Source organism: Dendrobium catenatum, unplaced genomic scaffold (genome assembly GCF_001605985.2).
Source record: "Dendrobium catenatum unplaced genomic scaffold, ASM160598v2 fragScaff_scaffold_672, whole genome shotgun sequence".
Taxonomy (NCBI): domain Eukaryota; kingdom Viridiplantae; phylum Streptophyta; class Magnoliopsida; order Asparagales; family Orchidaceae; genus Dendrobium; species Dendrobium catenatum.
This window is the reverse complement of record NW_021319134.1, coordinates 681,095-702,048: the sequence shown is the minus strand read 5'-3', so window position 1 is coordinate 702,048 and position 20,954 is coordinate 681,095.

Below are 20,954 nucleotides of genomic sequence, written 5' to 3'. Positions count from 1 at the left end.
TACAATCTATGGTTCATGAATTTACTCATGATCCCATATTTGTGTGTATAAATAAGACTGATGTTACAAATATGATCCCAACCTCTGAAGTTGACTTTATTGGAGTTGATGATATAAACAATTTGGGGTATGATTGATCCATCAAATGTGTAAGTTAACATAGAAGAAGAAGAAGAAGAAGAAGATGATGATGATGTAGAGATCAATGGTGTGCCATTAATTGAGCAGCACAATTCTCTGTCATCATTTAACAAGATTGATGCATTAGTAAAATTAATAGAATAATCTAATATAGATTTATATCCAAGCTCTAAGAAATGTCCAAACTTTTTGTTCATAATGTATCTTTATCTGTTGAAATGTTTAAATTCATGGACATCTAGATCATTTGACATGTTATCAAAACTAATTATCAATACTCTTCCTGTGGGAACATTACTACCAAAAAAACATTCAAAGATAGGAGATTGATTACAGTACTCAATTTGAGATATTCTAGGATCGATATATGTCTTTATAATTGCATGTTATTTTGTACTGATAAATCTAATGAAGTGGAGTGTCAAAAATATGGAACATCATGATAGGTAGTTAATAAGAAACTTAGTGCACATCAAGTTAACAAAAAAATTGCAATTATTGTTAGATATTTCCCCGTTGTACCTAGGCTTAAATGTTTAAAACCAAGCAATATCTTCATAAAGTGACATGATAGAAAATGCTTTGAAAGAAAGATGGTTGGTAAGACAACCACTAGATGGAGAAGCCTGGAAGGTGTTTAATGTATGACATTGAGGATTCTATTTTGATCTCTAGAATGTGTTTTGAACTTGTTAGAGATGGATTTAACTCATTTAAATCATTGAACTATTTTTATAACATTTGCTCTATTGTATTAGTTCTTAATAACTTGCCATCATAGATTAGAATTAAGGAGAGCTCCTTCATGTTATCAACAATTATACTTGATAAGAACAGCCTTCGAATTGATATTGATGACTATCCCCACCTTTGTTAAAACATATAAAAAATTTGTTTGTATAGTCATATAAGGTGGTTGTCATCTAATAATATCTTTTGCCAACAAAAACATCTTTTTGATGACATTGGCATAGATGAGATGAAATATCTTCCAGAAAATGCAACATAAATTAAATTTTATCACGAGTGGGAAAATTACTTTTCAGTTGGGTAAAGTTATCTAGGTTGGAGCCAAAGGAAAAACAAAGAGATGTACAGTGCATGAGGACGTTATTGATACTTCCATATGAAAAAATGGTATTTTATTTAATCCTTATTCACAATATTTTTTTTCGCCATAATTTAGATTCCATGCACATAGCAAAGTATGTGTGATCTTAGCTCAGTATAAATCTTTATAAGTCAAAAGATGATATGCAAGTACCCCATAACTTGATTGATATGAGGTTTAGACCACGATTGCATCCTCAACCGTAGGAGAATTTTTTTTTTGAGGATGCATCTTGTTTGTTTCATGATATCCAATAAGTAGATGTTTTGTGAATTTCTTAAAATTATTAAGATGCTCGCAAAACATGCTTAATATGTTTTATGGTGTGTTACTATTGAAGAATATATATTGCTGGGTCTTCAGAGCCCATGACTATTACGTCTTAATTCAAGAATTTCTACCAATTTCTTTTCTTTCTAGTGGGCCATTAAAGGAAGGTATTGGAATTCTTTCTGAAATTTCACAGTTTTTGAAGGACTTATGTGTTGAAGTCATGAACTCAATTGATTGATAAGTTACAAGAAAGAATTTCCTTGACTCTGCTATATGAAAATATTTTTTTCTCCCGTCCTTTACAATAATGATTCATCTACTTAAAAATCTAGTGGAGGGGGTCAAACTTGATAACCTAGTTCAATATGGATGATGCATCTCTTTGAGAACTACTAAATAGTTCATTACGTATTCTCTTAATATATGAGAACTTGCTACTTTATTTTAGGTTGAACTTCTCTTTCTTAATCATACACTGTTGGTAATTGAGCTCACCCAGAAGGTTCAATTGCTGAGGGACACATTATTTTGGAAGGTGTATTTTTTTGTGCAAGATATCTCGATGGGTTGAGCATCCATTATCAAGGAACTTATAGAATTTTGGTGATGAATATTATCAAATATTTAAAATTTTAACCAGTGGAGCCCTTATAGGGAAGACCTTAATTGATAGATGATGCAGCATTAATTCAAGCTAATCGCTTCATGTCAGGACATTGTGATGAGATTCCAACTTTTAGATAGCAGATTATTGATGTCGAGAACAGAAATTGTTGTTGACACTTATCTAACACAAGAAGATATTAAGAGGTTTATTGAACAATTTTATGATTGGTTTTACCAAAAGATAAGCAAAAAAGAATTTATTCTTTAAATAATACCTTAAAGTTATTAATAATGTAAACTCAGTTATGTAGATCATGCTAAGCAAGTATTCAAAAATTTTGCAAATTTGAAGGCCCTAGCTCGAAGTTCTAATAAAGTTGCAAGTTAATATAAAGGATATGTTATTAATGATTTTAAATTTCATACTCCTGATGAGAATTAATAGACACAAATATATGGCGGTTAACATAAAAACAATCAAAGAGTTTGACTATTATGAGAGATCAAGAGATATTTTTAAAAATAATTACCTTGATAAATTCCATGTAATTCTCTTTAAATGTGTATGGCCGCTTCAAGTTTAATAAGAATGAAGAATGATAAATTTGATTTATGCTTGTAAAGTTTTCTTGATTTATATATATTGGAGAAAAAAAGGAGGACGACCCTTCAGTATTTTCACTATTAGCTGAACAAAGTATTTTTTTTTATATGGTCACGAAATGTAAATTGATTTTTAATATTAGAATTTCATTGAGATGCTTTTGACATGGATTTGTTGACTAGTAAAGTTGAATATGGTTTTTTGCCTGTAAACTTCTCTTTTTTAATATACATTGGAGAAAAAATAGAGGATGAAACTTCTGAATTTTCATCAAAAATTGAGCAAGTGTTTTGTGTGGAAGATCCATGGAACGTAAATTGGCATGTTGTTATTATAAGTAGACTATGATGCTTTTGATGTGGTAATCATTCATCAAACTACATGCTCCAATTCGCCATAATAGAATGGGGTCATTGATCTTAAAAATTCACACTTGTTTGAGATTTTTTGAGCTTCATGAAAAGCTTCACATGTGCCACTATCTTATTAGGCAGAAACACTTACCTCCGTTGTATATCTAATCAATTGGGTACCTTCCAGTTCTATTGATTTTTGGCACCAGGCTCTGATTGAGTTGTTGCCCCAACCATCTCAAATTTACCTCATGTTTTTCATTATGCTCCATTTGTTCACATCACTAAGCATTAATGTAATAAAAAACTCCTTGTGCATTATGATGTGTGTTTTTGAGATATATTATGCTTAAATAAGATTATCAATGTTTTCATCATCTAATATGACTAATGTTAATTACAATAAATATGGTGTTTCATGAAGAATATTTTTCCTCTACGTCTGAACTTTAGGGCAAATTATTGCATCCGGTCACCGGACGTGGAGGATAGGCTCGGACATCCAATAAAAACTTGCCACGTCACCTGCGCTTTTGACTGCGCTTTTGACTTGCGCTTTGACTGCGCTTTAGGTGCGCTTTAGTTGCGCTTTACCTGCGCTTTGGCTGCGCTTTGCCTGCGCTTTTCTTGCGCTTTTCCTGCGCTTATCCTGTGCTTAATTTAAAATAATATTTTATTAATATCCGAACCTATCTCCCTGTCCGGTGACCGGATGCAATAATTTGCCGAACTTTAGGGGGATTACTATCAGCAAGTTCAAACACTGGATTGTGATTACCGCATTTTGGAGTAAGGTGAACATTCTAAAGTGGTATGAATTAGGATTTTAGTGGCAATGCTTCACAATTTTAACCGATAAATTAGTGGACAGATGACCTGGATTTTAAGTGCTGTAAATCTGGAGCCAAGTGACTGAGTGCCAAGAAATTTATGTGATAGAAACATAAATTTCAACTCCATCTTCACCATTGTCTCAAACATTTGGGTTAATGGCCCTTTTTATTATGCCGAAACAATCATCTATTCAGGATATTCCTAATTTAGAATCTAATCCATGCAAAAGAAGTTACCACATCTTTACATTAGAGGTATACCTAAACCCACTTATGAACTTGAATTTTATATGAAAGTCAAATATCCTATGATTAATTATGTATAACTATTGTTTGTTGGAATCAAATCAATCATCTGTTGTAGCTATTCATAAAAATGTGCAGGAACCTTAGCTGACCCATGGTGGAATCACCTATGAATGAAGAGATGAAATCATTTTTAAAAACATTGGGAACTCCTTGACTAACCATGTCCATAGTGAAAGAAGCTAATTGAGTGTCTTTGGATTTACACTATACAGTACAAAGCAAATGGTAAAGGTATACACTCAAATTTATAGAATCAACTCCATAAAATCATTTACACCTGCAACTGAATCAACGTAGTTTAACTACTACTGGCTTTAGCTATAAAATGAGATTGATCATTACAATTTCATGTGAAGAATGCCTTTTTGCATGATGAACTTCCTAAAGAAATATGCATGGATCTCTTACTAGAATGCATGACACTTGAAAGGCATAGTTAGATGTGTAGAATAAAGAAATCATAATATAGATTGAAAGAATCCCCTCAAACATGGTTCGATAGATTTACGAAGTTAATGACAGTTTTGACTATCATAAAGCAATTCAGACCAGACTTTATTCTTGAAGAGGGGACCTACTAAGATCTTATTGTTTATATGAATGATATGGTAGTTATAGGAAATTATTTGAAATAAAATTTCACCTATATGTCTAGATAAAAACTGAAAGATCTATGTCCTTTAAAATATTTTCTTGGGATTGAAGTTTCTTGATTAAGTACATGAATTTGTATATCTCAAGGAAAAAAAACCTTAGATTTCTTATTTGAGATTGGAATGTCAAGCTGTCAACCAATTGATACACAAATAGAATTTTAAAATTGTGCTGATGAATCTAATTCGATACCTATTGATAAAGAGAGATATCTAACACTTGTGGAATTAGTCAGGTCTCGCTTGTCATTAAGTGATGTTAGTGAATGCATGCTTAATCCTGGAGAGCAATATATGAATTCAATCATGCACATTTTGATGTATCTGAATAGTACTAGAAAGGGAATTTTGTTTGAAGGAAAATCACCAAAACGTAGAAGCATATATTGATGTTGATTGGGTTGCTGTAGTCTATGACGCGCTATCTAGTTTAGGTAGGTTATTTTAGAGTTGTAAGTGGCAATTTTATTATATGGTGAAGTAAGAAATAAAATGTTCTGGCAAACTCAAGTGCTAAAACTAGATTTAGATAATTAATATTCAAACTTCTAAAGCATTTTGGCTAAGGATTTTCTTGTAGGATTTTTGTTGTCCATACATACAACTGATTCAACTCTATTGTGACAATAAAACAACATGCAATTTTACCCATAATCTACTTCATTATGATGGTATGAAGCATGTTGTGGCAGGCATGTTCTTCGTTAAAGAGAAATTGAACAGAATTATTGAGTTGCCTAAAATTCAATCTAAATATCAATTGGTCGATATCCTAACCAAGGCAATCTCAAATTGGGTATTCTCAAAATTTATTGACAAGTTGGATCCATGAACCAATACTGACTTGAGGGGGAGTCTTAGTGTTCTTCTTGAAATTACGATTTGTATAGTTGTGTTTAAGTTACTTGATTTAGAACTAATTTCTTGGCAATTAATTCCTTGATTATTGTATTGATAGTACCCTATTTATCTTAGGTCAGTTTCTCTCTTATAGCGTCACGATCTGTCCGAAGTCTCGAATTATCATTGATATATAACATTTAAGCATAGATAAAATACACTTGCATATTCTTTTTCATTTCTTATACAATTAAAACATATATAACATTTTATATGCATTATATCCTTATTGTTAGCCTTTCCAATTTATTCATGTCTTTTTTGTTTCATTCATTTTTTTTTTCATTTGACATTTATTCTTTTTTTCTTTCAATTAGTACAGAAGCACCATCAAAATGTACCCCAAAAAAATTGTAATTATCCACTTGGTTACTTTCGTGCTTCAATTTCATTTAAATCTCAAGCTTGATATAGACTTTCAATACTCGTCTTAGTATGAAAATCTTTCACTATTCAAAATAACACAATGATATATTAATTAACACTAAAATCTAAATTGGATGCCTCAAATATAATCAAAAGAATCATTAAATTTTCTTACACCACTTAAATTAACATAAATTACTTCAACTACTTTCAAAGAGGACTTTTCAGCAATTGAACAACATTACATAATATTGAATGGCTCAAATTCCTCTACTATTTCTATTACGCTATCTATCTTTATAATATAAAATTGCCTCACAAAATCTTCCCTTGGTTAATAATGGTACTACATATGATAGTACTACATATGATAATTGCAATGAATTTAAAAAAAAACTATTATTGCTAAAAAAATAATAATTGTAATTACCTACTTGGTTACTTTCATTCTTCAATTTTCTTCCAATCTCAATCCTGATATAGATTTTCAAACCTCATCTTAGTATGTAAATCTTTCACTATTCAAAATAATATAATGATATATTAATTAACACTAAAATCTAAGTTGGATGCTTCAATATTATCAAAAACAACATTAAATTTTCTTACACCTCTTAAGTAAATATAAATTACTTTAGCCATTTTCAAAAAGGACTTTTAACTAATCGAACAACATTACATAATATTGAATGTTTCAAATTCCTCCACAATTTCTATTAAACTATCTATCTTTATGATATAAAATTACCTTATAAAATCTTTCCTTCTTGAAATAAAACTTCCCTTCATTCTATGTCGAATCGAGGCTTGCTTCGCTTGGATTCTTCCTATCGACAATAAAATTTTACTTCTTCAATTAGAGAAATGAAAATATAAACGTTCTATTTAAGTTGAACAACATAATCGATAATTTAAGCACTTACTATTTCCTCCTCCGTTCGAGAATGGAAACTTCAAAACCCAAATTTTTCCTCTTCATCTTCCAAACTTTCTTTCTCTTCGCTCAACCCCTTTCTTAGGCTTAAAACATGAAAGAGTTTACACAAAAAATGAAGAAAATGCACAACTTACCTTCCTTGTATTTCTTCTTTCTCGCGGCACCATTTCCTCTCGGCAAAGAGCTTCACATGTTCTGCTTTCAGTGGAGTGAGCGAAACAAAGATATATCTTGTAAGGACTCATTACATTTCACTCCCGCACGTGTCCGTTCACTCAATCACGCGATCCGACCCATCCAGAAGAGCTCCCAATTCCGTGCTGTCCGCTCGGTTTGTCCGCCTGTGGCTATTTTGATTGCTGCATGGGTGGTAAGAGCTGATTTACATGAATCGGCTGAACCAGTTCTTACATATAGGATTGCACTCTTAAATTGATTGTATAATTTTATTATGAAGCAATGAGAGATGAACTTTAATTCCTTAATTTTAACAGTGTTGGTAATGACCTTCTTCGATCTGTTGATCAGATCAAGTTGATTTACTTTATTATCTATTTCTTAAAAAAAAAAGTCAAATCTATCTCATTTATCTTATAGGAATTTACTTACATTGCTTCTGATTTGTGACATTCCTAACAACATTTAAGTCGTCCAGTTTGAAACTATGCCATATTCAATTGCAAGGTTATTTCCTTGTCTGCATTTGCATTTGTTTAGTTACTATTACATATGAAATTTCGATTTTTCAGAATCTATGAGCATTTCTAAAAACAACTAAGAAGTAAGTGATGAATTTGACCTGTAAACTTTATTCTCATAATTTTTTTCCTTTTATCTCACTATGTGGGATAAAGGCTTATCCTTGTTGTAAAAAAAAAAAAAAGGCTTATCGTTGTTGTTGTTTGCCCCCTGGCTTGATTCTTTTTTTAATCTTCCCAAGCATATGTGTCAGCAAGAACACTGGACTTCTCACTTATATACATAATAGTATCTGCCAGATGGTATTCTGACACATTCTAGTATCTGGCTTATTTTCCATATTAACATTCATGCATGCCATATTATGAGGTTTTATAAGAACTTTTGTAAACATATTTGATTTAATCTTAGTTGCATGCATTATATTGCTGCTTTTTTTTAACTAAGCAGTGGATTTTACTTGGCTTTTGTTTATACTTTGCACTGCCTTTTTTTTTTTAATTATCTTCTAATAATATGAAGTTAAAATTGAATTCCATTAGTGCTAGAATGTTCCCCAGAAACAGAAGCTAAGTACTACGATTTAACTTACTGTGATGAGAAATGGATGAATATTTGCTAGAATGTCGTTCATAAATGGTGCCCAGTTGAGGTGAGAAGTAAGAGTCCACTGAGTACTTTTAGGAGGGCATTGGAATGCTTTTAGAAGCGTGGCTCATAGGATGATAATTCAAAATAATACATTAAATTTGGTTGATTTAGTTTCCTTAGTTACCATACTAAATTAGTCAAATCAAATGAATTAATTAATCTAGTAAACCAAGCAGATCAAGCCAGCTAAATGCACACCACTAGAACTCTTCCTATTCCAGCTAGCAAACCAAGCTTCTATTCAATAAAGGTTGAAAAAGAGCCCCAAAAAGAATGGAGGAAGCCCAAATGTATGTGATAACCAACCTCTAATTTGACCGAAGTGACTGATGGTGACATTTATTCTGTCAGCAACTAATCAGAGTTTGAAGATTAGCACGGCTATCTCATTTAAAGATCAATATGTCATCAGCAAGAGAACATAGCTAATGTCATCTGCTTGCGTGATTTAGACTAAGGGATTGTTTGGTTTGTTGCAAAAGAGGTGTAAAGTATTCCAAATGTAACGGTTTTGGAAATATTGGTTTGGTTTTAAGTGATAGGAACGCAGAGTAAAATTTTGAAGTAAATGAAATTTAACCTTTAGTTCAAATTCAGTGTATTTAAAAGTCCTCAGATTTGGGCGATTTCCAAATATGCCGCAAACTCACCACCATTGCCACCATCGAACGCCACCGCCTGATGTCGATCTCCATCAGCCACCCGCTGTCCATGGCCAATCACAACTCCCCCCCAACCACTGGCTACCATTGCAAGCCACCCCCGGCCACTTCTTTTTGCACTTCATATTACATTCATTATGGTTGCGGTTTGGAATTATTTTTTGAAGAGAGAATAACTTGGCTGCTATATAAATTTATTTTGCGAGAAGCTAGCTGTGTTAATGTCGCGAATAGTATCTAGAGGACATAATCATAATATAGAAGAAGAAAAGATCAATCTCCATGCTTTCTTTTAGGCTTGTTTTTAAATACAATCCAGAACATCCATTTGACCTTAAAATCTTACTAACAATCTTTATTCTAATCAAGTCCAAAAGACTCACGATTCTGTTTAACTAAATATAATCCTTGGCCACCATAATAGAAAATTCAAAAATTACATTTGAAATTATTCCAGCGTCCAACGTCTCCTGGAATTTAAGCGTATGTTGAACTCCTGACATGAAACAAAATTTCTATAATTTATCTTCTGGTAAAGCCTTTATGAAAAATATCAATCACTTGATCTTCAGTGCTATGATGCTTTTAGGACATATCTCCTTTAGCCACAATCTCTCTAACGAAATAATGCAATGATTCTTTAGGTACAAGTTTTATTCTATATACTATCAATATCATTCACATGTAAGTGAACAATCAACATATCATCACCATGAATGTTTACATATAGAGTAGACTCTCTAGTTTATTTTTTTTTGGAAATATTTTGTAACAAAATACTGTCAATTTTACTATATAATTCTCTCGACTCTTGTTTAAGCCCATTGAATGCTTTCTTCAGCTTATAGACTTTGTGCTCCATGCCTTTCAACACAATAATTTAAGGTTGTTCAAAAAACATCATTTTAAATTCATCGTATATAAAAGCCTGAGTTTATATCTAGTCGTAATACTTTTCTCCTAAAGTCAGAATAGTTCTAATGGTGTTAATTCTGGAAACTAGAGCAAAAATTTCAAAGAAGGAAACTAGAGCAAAAATTTCAAAGAAATTAATACCTTGATGTTGTGCATGTACTTTGACAACAATTGAGCTTTATTCCTTTGGAAAGTCCATCATAATTGAGCTTTTACTAATAATGGGCGAGTAAGGTTGAGAACCCCCAACATGTGCTCGATTCTCTTCGAGCGGCATTACCTCTTAAGTAGGGCTCAATCAAGTGCAGGTCAGGAGGTTTTGGGGGTGGGTGCCTCTTCTAGGTCAGCTGAGAATTAGTCACTCCGCCAAACGCCCGGGGGTGGTAGCGGGTGGATAACCCGTTCCAAAAAAACAAAAATACTAATAAATTTATTTTAGTCCAATGCTTCTTTATGGATGAATCTTGAAAACAAAGTCTACATGGTTAAGCAGACAAATTCACCTGGGTTATAAATATCGCCAATACTTATGGATAAGATGAGCTAGGAGATAATCAGAGAATCATTAATAATTGATCGAATCACAAAGGTAAGCGGTATATAAGTTATAGATTTATTTTACATATTTAAGGGGTGTCAATGCCACTTTATCAATTCCAAGCAAAAGTTTCATTAAACATTACATCTCAATTTATGATTGCTTTTTTGTAAATAGGATGATAGAGTTAATAAACCTTTTTTTCTTCACTACAGCCATTGAAGATGCAATTAATGCTTTTATCGTCCAATTTTTAACCTTTTTTTCATGGAATAAATGTATAATACATTGAACAAAAAATCTTAATTGTTTTTAACTATGATTTTCTTTCATACGAGACTTAGTAAGGAGTTTTTTTTTTCTTGTTGGAAAATGGTTTATAAAAATATACTATAGTAGCTTCAACTTCATCATAATATTCATTTGGCATCCCTTTATATTCTAAAATACTTATTGCTCTTTTACAACCATAATGTTCTTGTGTTCTAATATACCTTTCTGCTGCTATGGCATGTAGCCATCTGTCAATTGCCTTTGATTGCCCATATCACTGCAAAATATCTTGAACTCATAAGGAGCAAATTCACTACTATGATCAGTATGCACTATCAGAATATAATAATCAATTTTTGTTTCTTAACAGCAATCTTAAGGGATTATTTGGTTTGAAGTGAAATGAGTGTAATGCATTGCAAATGAAGGGGTTATGTGAAATTAGTGTTTAGTTTTAAATAAAACAAATGTAGCGTAAAATTTTGTTGCATTTGAAATTCATCCTTTAATTCAATTTTGACGTCTTTGGGCTTCTTAATATTTAGGCGATTTTCAAATACATCATAAATTCATCGTCACTATCGTCGGCTGCCTCTGTTGCTGACCACCTGTTGTCCCTATTGTCACTGAACACCACCCACTGTCAATCATTGTCCACCTCTGGGTCATTGTTGTTGCCTCTGTCATTTGTTCCCCACTACCACCATTGACCATCGCCCCAACTTTGGCAGTTGTTGCCGGCCACCAACAACCACCGACCACTCTCATCTTCGTGGCAACCACCCGTCACCACTACTGTCGGTCACCATTACTCTACCACCAATCATTGACCATCATCATCTTCGGAGTTTACACTAAATACATTTTGCTTCAAGCCAAATAAAATAATCGCCTACATTTATTTTACACTTATTCAAATAACTCCAAAGAATTCCAAATATACTTCATTTATTATATATTACATTATTTTATACGGAATTTGTTTTTCAGCCAATTAAATAACCTCTATTTTTTTTTTTTTTAAATAGAGATGGCCATTGATTTTTTTAGAAAGAAAACCCAAATTATCCTTGTATAATCATCAGCTAAAATGAGAAAATATTTATCACCATTTCAATATTGCATCTTCATGGGATCACAAATATCAATATGCACAACCATTAACGACTCATTTGCTCTCCATGATTTTCCAGTAAGAAATTTCTAACGATGATAATTACCATTCGCACATACTTCAGATATATATATATATATCTTACTGTAAATAATAATTTTTTTTTCAATTCAAAGTTCCTAAACTTCATTATTCTCATCATTGCTCACTATCTAAATATTATATAACATCTTCATTTTAGCATTATTAGTAGGGCACCAAAAATATAACTTGTGTTGATGACCCAATCTCTTAATTTAACTTTTTTCATGAAAAATATGCTTGTTATCTTGCCTTTTGGTAATTCTTCATTCCAATATGCCCATATTTCTTGCAATGATAACATTTTGATGAGCTCCATCTTGATTACTCTTATTTTTCAACCAACAATCCTTCTCAACATGATTTATTTTTCCACAATAAGCGCATGACGCAGTTGTAGAGTCATTATTTCCTCCAATTTTATTTCTCTGATTTCCATCAGATCTACCTCTTCCTTAGCGTCTTTCTTTAAATCACCCACAGCCATGACCTCTTCCACCTTAGTTTCTTTTGCCTTCACCTGTTGGCTCTTTCTTAAATGTTACCTCTAATTGATCAGATCAATTTAGTCCATCACCTTCTGTCTGCTTCTCTCTTGTAACTGCTCTGATTGCAAATGTTGAAATATAGTAATATGACTGCTATATGGAATTTTGTTTTTGAAGAGAATAATCCAACTTTTATCTTTTTTTTGTTTGTTTGTTTTATTGGTAAGAAACCTGTTATAATGAAGAAATAGTATGTTGAGGAAACAGTAATAATATAGAAGAAGAAACTCTCAATCTCTATACGTTTTCCAAGGCTTTTAAATACAATCCAGAACTTATCCAAATAATCTATGATTTCCTTAAGTACTATAGGTCTTCATCCTAATTAAATTCAAAGTACAGCTATGAATCTCCCAACTTTTTAACTAACCTTAGCGACGATAATTGCAAATTCAAAAATGAAGTTTGGAATTATTCGAACAGAAAATGCTTCAAGGCTAGCAGGACAGTCACATTAAGAAAGCGACAAGTTATAAAATTGTGGTGAACCCACCGACCTTATGGTCATAATTGACAAAGACCTCGTAGAACAAGTTGGGGAGAGAAGCCAATAATTTTTGGCAACTTGCATTCTTAGAGTCAGGATCTTGACCATAACTTTGTAGAAGTTGCAGGCCTATGGCCCTTGGCATAGTTCAAAAGTTGACATTTTGGGATAAAACGAGGTTAGCACTAGTTATCTTAGAAATTAATTTAACTAAAAGAGCCCTCTATTATGTAGGGTTGTCAAAATCGGGTCATGGGTCGGGTTCGAGTCGAACATGAATATGACCTGGTACTATTCAACTCGACCTGTTTTTGCAAACGGGTCAGTTTTTCGGACTCGAACTTGACTTGCTTCGGGTTCGGGACCCGATGAGTTGCTGTTGTCGGCTCTTCGTTCGCGCTCTTATTCAACCAAATACCGCCGCCGCGGCAGCGATGCGACGCGGCAAGACAGCGGGCGGGGGCCGGGCGACGCGGCAAGCAGGCGACGCTACAGCGGGCGGGCGATGCAATGCGACACGACAAGACAGCAGGCAAGCGACGCGGCAAGATAGCAGGCAGGCTCAACAGCAATGCGACACAGCAAGATAGCGGGCAGGCGTCGTTAGACAGGGGCAGATGGGTTTTTGCTATATCATTTCGAGTCATTCCGAGTCATTTCCGGATATCCGGGTCAACGCAAACCCGACCCGGTGAAACGGGTCAATTTGTTGAACGCGAACCCAACCCGTTTCACAAACGGGTTGACCCTAACCCAGTATTTTCAGGTCGGGTTCGAGTTTGATTTTTAGGTCATGTCAAATATTGACACCCTTACTATTATGCAGTTTATATTGGCGTAGTTGAGAGCTAAGACTTTCAATTAATAGATCGTGGATTCAAGGTCTTGTATATACAAATTTTGCGAGTTTGGGATTAATTTTACTTGAAGTCGTCCCAAAAACAAAGCCCCCATTGACTTGGATATTCTGCAAAACACAATATTATATTTATCCATTTCAAGAGATTTTTATGAAGAACTATATCTAATATCTCATTTCAGAATTTATATAAGATCTATTTTTAGTGATAAGAAGGTTTACCAGGTGAATAGAATCGGCAAGACTCTTGAAGAAATTGGTGAAACCTTCAGTGAAAAGAAAATCTGTTGTAAAGAGAATAAGCAATGGTAGTAGATTCTCAGGACTTGTTAGTATAATAGCTATGTAGCATCTTATTTTGTTGAATTATGTAATGAAAAATAAATAGTAGAATATACGAGAAGGAAGCAAAAGACTGTTTTTGTTAAGACAAGAAGCATTTATCACTGAATCAGTTTGAAGTTTGCAGTAGTGATTAAGGTTTTATTTGGGACGACTTTAATTCTTAATGTTTCTTAAATCAATGTTTTAGTATGGAAATTTTAATTTTTGTACTGAAATTTATTTTAAGAAGCAATAAGAAAGCCATCCCAAATGAAATCTAAAAAGGTCATTGGTTTGCCGACCTACGCCCTCAATTTAATATAATATTTTAGTAATCTAGATAGCTTTTTAACAATACATTATTGCAATTTAGATATTAGTCAATTCATGATTGCATCAATCTAAATACATGAGAGAAATATGAAAACTAGAGAAGGTTCACCATTGACTATGACATATATCAGTGTAATTTTAATAGACAATAAGATTTAACTCATGCAAATAGCAAGTGGCATATTACGTTTCTATAGGAAGAATACAATAATCTTTGATAACATCATCATCACCATCATCATTATTGCCCAATGTTTACCTCTTGGTTAGCAATCTGAGGTCTCCTAACTTTGATTATACTCTTTGGTTCCCTGGCTCCTCATTTGAGGTTAAAATAATACATTCTTGGTATGACATTTCATCCTCCTTATTTGCTTCATAAATATTAATTTAGTTAGACCAATCTTTATTTTTTTTTCTCTTAGAATTTTCAGAGATTTTTGAAATTGATTTTATATACATCCAAGTTTTAACAATGTGATGCTCTGGCATGCGTACCAAAAAAATTTTCTAAAGATTTTACTATTTGGATGATCGTACATATAATTGAGAATAGTTCTATGATCCATTGAATAGTGTTACAATATGATTGAGTTATGAATGAATGATTAGATTTTTTTTTTCAAATGTATTGTCTTTTTTTATGAACCATCTTTTCAATGCTACAGTGCATTCAAAATTTTGTTGAATAATTTATTGAAATGACAGTTTGCTTATTAAACTTGCCTTCTTTGAGATTTATTGAAATAACTGAACTTTTTGAACTTTTTGGAGCTATCTGAGGCTCATTTCATGAATGATTTTTTAATTTGTTCTAGATTTAATATAATACTTCATGAATAATTTTTTTCATATTTGTTGAACCTTATATTGAATCAAACTTTAGTTCCTTTTGCGATTAAAACTCTGCTTAGGAAGCTAAGTTATTTACTAAAATGAGATTATTTGATATAATTTTATGTATCCATTTTTCAACCTCATTTCATTCCATGGTAGTCGATTATTGATAAACCAGTTGGGAGGAAAAGAGATTCTAGTTTGAGAAAACTTTGATTTGAAGGTATTTGAGTCTAATTTAGAAGTTAGACTAGTTGGGATAATTCTTCTTCTTTAGATAGACTATCATCACGCTGCTTCAAATTTTATTGATTTCATATCCTTTGTATTTTCTTATGTTTTATTTGCATTGATTTTGCTAAATCAAGATTTATTAATAATATATTAACTTTCATCATATCATAATTTTTCATAATTTTGTTTGTTTGTTATTATTTTGTTATTTCTATGAATTTTCATCTATTATATTATATTTTCATCAAGTATTTTGCATTCAAATGAATCTGCTATGTTCCATGTTATGAGGTGATTTACTATTTGTAAAAATCTATAATGGTATGTCATGAATTATGTGGTCATTCTACATATTTTTGCCCATGTTACGTATTGTATACACTATATCCATGATATGCATGTTGTGCTATCCATAAGATTTTTATTTTGCACATGTTTCTACACATTGTTTGTAGTAGTATTTATTTAGCTACACATGTTGAAAGAAATTTCATGTGATATTGTTGCTATTAGCATATAATGCATTATGTATATTATTTATACTACAAAGCTTTATTATTTACTATTATTCATTTTTATTCATATTATTTACATGATCATGATATGCCATATGGCTTTTGTGATTTGTTAGGAATGTTGGATATACTACATGATTAAGGCATCATAGACTGGATGATTGTGTCTATGCCTAGAAGACTTAAAGCTGAGAAGGGACTATCGAGAGAATCCAAGATATTGATGTGAGGAATTCGAGTAGGGAACATTAATTCCTAGAGAAGTTGAGGACGAGAGGAATCTCATAAAAGTTCTAAGGAAGAAGCGCTTGAGAGTCGAATGATTATAACCACATGCCTATGATCAAATAATAATGAGCTAACTCTAATTATCCATGATTTTGACACTGAATTTTGTACTGCCTCCTCCTTGCTCCCTTAATTATAGTCATGATTGCATGTATTAAATGCTTATTTATGACCAATTTTTTTTATCCATATAAAGGGATGTCGAAAGAAAAAAATATGTGAGCTTCTTTGGGTTGTATCTTTTTGTTAGCCTCTTGAGAAAGCCTATCATATCTCTCTCTCTCTCTCTCTCTCTCTCTCTCTCTCTCTCTCTCTCTCTCTCTCTTTGAGCCTCTTGAGAAATACTTATGATTTATGCTGCTTCTTTTTCTTCCTCATTCCCAAGTAAGGTAAACGAAGCATTAACCTAGTTTCTTCTTTCTCCCTTATGTATTAATTTTTAAATCATATTATCTAATTCTTATGTATAAAGAAGATAATATTCAATTTGGTTTTTCAAAATTTCTAAAAATATGAAATTATATTTTAATATTTTGTATCTCTCATTTGTGTAAATCTAAATTTAGGATAACACATTAATCATGAAGTTGTGATTCAATAGCACCCATTATATAATCATAATGTCCTTCACACCACAAGCCACTTGGTAGGTAGGCCTTATATGGCACATTCAATGAAGTCATCCTCGGAGGGCTTATAAAATGAATGAAGAGAGAAAAGAAGCTAAGTTAAATACTTTGGGCTCTGAATTATAGTTTCATGAGTGCTTCATCTAATGAAAAATATGTTTTTCATTTTTTCTTCTCCTTCCACTACTCTTTATCCTTCTGATTAATACATCATCTTATTAAAAAAAAAAACTGGTATATATATTTACAGTAGATGTAGGTAAAAATCACTAAATCACTTGCATTCTATTATGCTTTGTTGTGCTTGTTCTCTTTATACTTTCTCTATAATATATTTTCTTTCCATTAAACCAAGTAAGCTAGTTTGAATACTCCCATTTTAACTTTTTTTTTTTTTTTTTTTTTTTTTTTTTTTTTTTTTTTTTTTTTTTGTGAAGAAGGTTTGAGATCGAGTTGACCATTTTCCCATGTTAAATGTTTGTTGATGTTCTAATTGAGATCCTTCAAATTAGTTGAAACAGTCTAATATAAGATTAACTAGATTGTAGTGATCAAACATCCACCCCCACCACTTTTATGCTCAATTTTGAAGATATTGTATAAGGCCCTTTTTCTTATCCAAATTTGATGGTGCTCATGGTCCAATTCCAAGATATCTCAAACAAGATGGATGACCAAATGAATATAACATTAAGATAAGCTACACTAATAAGTGCCTACAAACTTTGAGAAATCGTTGCTTCCTAGTATCATCCCAAAAGTGCCCTACTAAAAGGCTTTAGTTGTACCTCTAATTGTTCTAACAAAGCTAGTTGTAATGTTTAACCCCCAAGAAAAACATCTTGAAGTGATTTATCTAGAAAACCTTGTATAAAATGAGACTTACACTTCATGCTTGATGGGGATTATGGAGGAAATGTCACTTTAAGATGAAGATATATCTACTGAATCATTACAAGAGGGTGAAAGACCCTATAAAGCACCCAAAGATGGTATCATGGCATTAGCTCCTATTTCTAAAGTATTGTTTTAACATGTAATTGTTTTCTACCCTAAAGGATGTTATGTGAAGACTGTTTATGAAAGTTTTGTCCAATATTTCATAATAAAGTTTGCTGCTTTCAAACTTTTACTTAAAATTTCTCATGCCCTATTGTGTATCAGACAAGTAGAGAGAGAGAGAGAGAGAGAGAGAGAGATCCTCCATGTCTATGTTTATCAATACACCCAAGGTCATCGAGAAGTCACCAACTTGGTGTTGGAGGTGACTACTATGGCTTTCACTCTGGGATTTTGTGACTCTCTTTTCATCCAATTCTTAGCTAAAAAGAACTTGATCACATTAGAAAGAGTCTCAATTTATGGACTCATATGAGTAGTTCTCTTGTAAACCAATGGGGGATTTATGGTGATGGAGCAACTTTGTATTTAGCTCAACATTGGTGATAGATGCCTCCTTTTAAATTAGAGTGGCTCAAAGCTCCCCATTGCAACAAGAATCAACACAGATGTCAAGTGAAAAAATAATGAAAGGCTTTGTATCATTGAATTAAGCTAATTAGATGCCTATTATGGTTCCACTATCTCAATACCTCTTAATTTACTAAAAGCTAAAGTATAGACCATGTCTTCCTTTCCTTTTATGCTCAAGAAGGAACCCCTACACTCCCTTCACTATTATTCTCTATTTGACAATATTCAAGTGCCCTAGATATGATTAATGTGCCTCGTACTTGATAGTAGGGGTGTCAATTCGGGTCAATGGGTCGGGTTCAGGTAGAACCCGGAACTGACCCGGCAATGTTCGGGTCAACCCGAACCCGACCCATTTTAAAAATGGGTCAGGTTTTCGAACCTGAACCCGACCCGATTCGAGTCCGAGTCAACCCGACCCGATTCGAGTCCGAGTCAACCCGACCCGACACGAATGACCCGAAGTTGACCTAAAATTGCTAGTTTTAGGGTCAAAATCGGGTTTTTCGGGTCAAAATTAGGTAAAAACGGGTCAATCTCGGGTTTCCGAGTCAAATAAGAGTTTTCGTGTCATTTTCGGGTTGCTGGGTCAACCCGAACCTGACCCGTTTCGGATCCGAGTTGACCCTAACCCGGAATTTTCCTGGTCGGGTTTAGGTCATGTTTTGGGTTATGTCAAAAATTGACACCCCTAATTGATAGTTTTAAAAGTTGTTGTTAGAGAAGTGTAGACTGCTCATCTATAAGGTATTTTTAACAATGAAAGTCTGAGTGATATCTTATTGTCTAATAGTATATGCTTAAATAGAATATTTCATGTTGTTGGAGAACGACCTGATAGAGACCCCCAGTGGCTTGACCAGCAAATATTGTCGCAATTTGACCCAACATTACTCACATACAAAACAAGGCATATCATATTAGATTGGAATTTTTTCAAAACCTTCAACAGAATATAACAGTAGCAAATTACTTAGAACAATAACAAAATCTACAATATCTCATAATAGATCTAACAATTTAAAACATGGAATATCTAATAAAATTTTAAACAGTAAACACAACACACGGTATCACAAATAATAGGAATTAAACAAATAATATTAGCTATTCAGAACAAATTATGTTCATTGCGTCGGGCCTTTATTCCTCTTAATAGATATTAGAATTCATAATTCAGGCTTTTATGATTATTTGGGCTGACATATCAAATAATATGTCCTTATAACATGTTAGAAAATGAACATAGAAACAATTGCATTTTCAACTATAGTAAATAATATCAGATTTATCATAGAATTTTACAGAATGTCCTATGGGCGCAAAAAAGATAAAATTTTGGGGTAAACTCTCATACAAAATTTCACATTTTTCAATCATGATCAATTACCACACATTGTTTACAACTATGTATCAAAGATTTTTTTGTGCAATGACACTATTTATTCGTGTCAAATTATTTTTTAGAATGCTTAAATTAACAAGGAATCAAAATTGTTTTGTGAATATTTATAAATAACATACCAAAATGTGTAGAATAATCTATAACATATAAAAAACTATGTTATAAAAGCTTATCGGATGTTAGCATCTACCCACTTTTTTGCTGAAATTTCAGAATTTAAATAAAAAATATCAAAAATTTCAAATTATTAAAAACTTAGATAGGGTAAATGTAACCTGTCTCGATCTTGATAATTTTCTAAACTAGCTCGAAGGATGAAATTAGTCCGAAGTTGTCTAGGGTCTCTTTTTTCTCTCTCTATATTCGGCCGCTTAAGGGGCATAATATTTTTAGTAAAATGAGATTTAATGGATTTTGATATTTATATAAAAAATTCATTTAACACAGCATCGGCGCTCAAACGCACAGTGCCACAGTGCTCCTTAAATTCCCCAGAAAATAGGGAGCACAATGTCGCAATGTCGCCCAAGGAAAATTTTTAGATATAAAAATTTCAAACACAAAATCCTCGGGATATGCTCTAAGACAGAATTGATGCATTTGAAGGCATACAAAGATGTTTACATAATTACATAGTAGAAAATACATAAATGCAAACACAAAAGAGTTACCATATCAAATCCAAATCAGTTCAAAACATTGTCACATTGATATTTCAAAGATGATCACCATAAATTGAAAATGCAAGCTTATTGATAGAGGAAGAATAAAAGAATATTAAAGGAGAGAATAACATTAAAAGAAAACAATTAAGTGCATCATTTTTTTCAACTTTATTTGGTAAAAAATGGTTACAGGTGAGGAGTTCGACTAGGAAACATAAGTGAGGATCCGATCGGCCTAAAAATAGTTACATGCACATACATACACAGATGAAGATAAACAAAATTATAAAGGGTTGTAGGACACTATCACGCCCCCTTAGATCATTCTAAGTGAAATA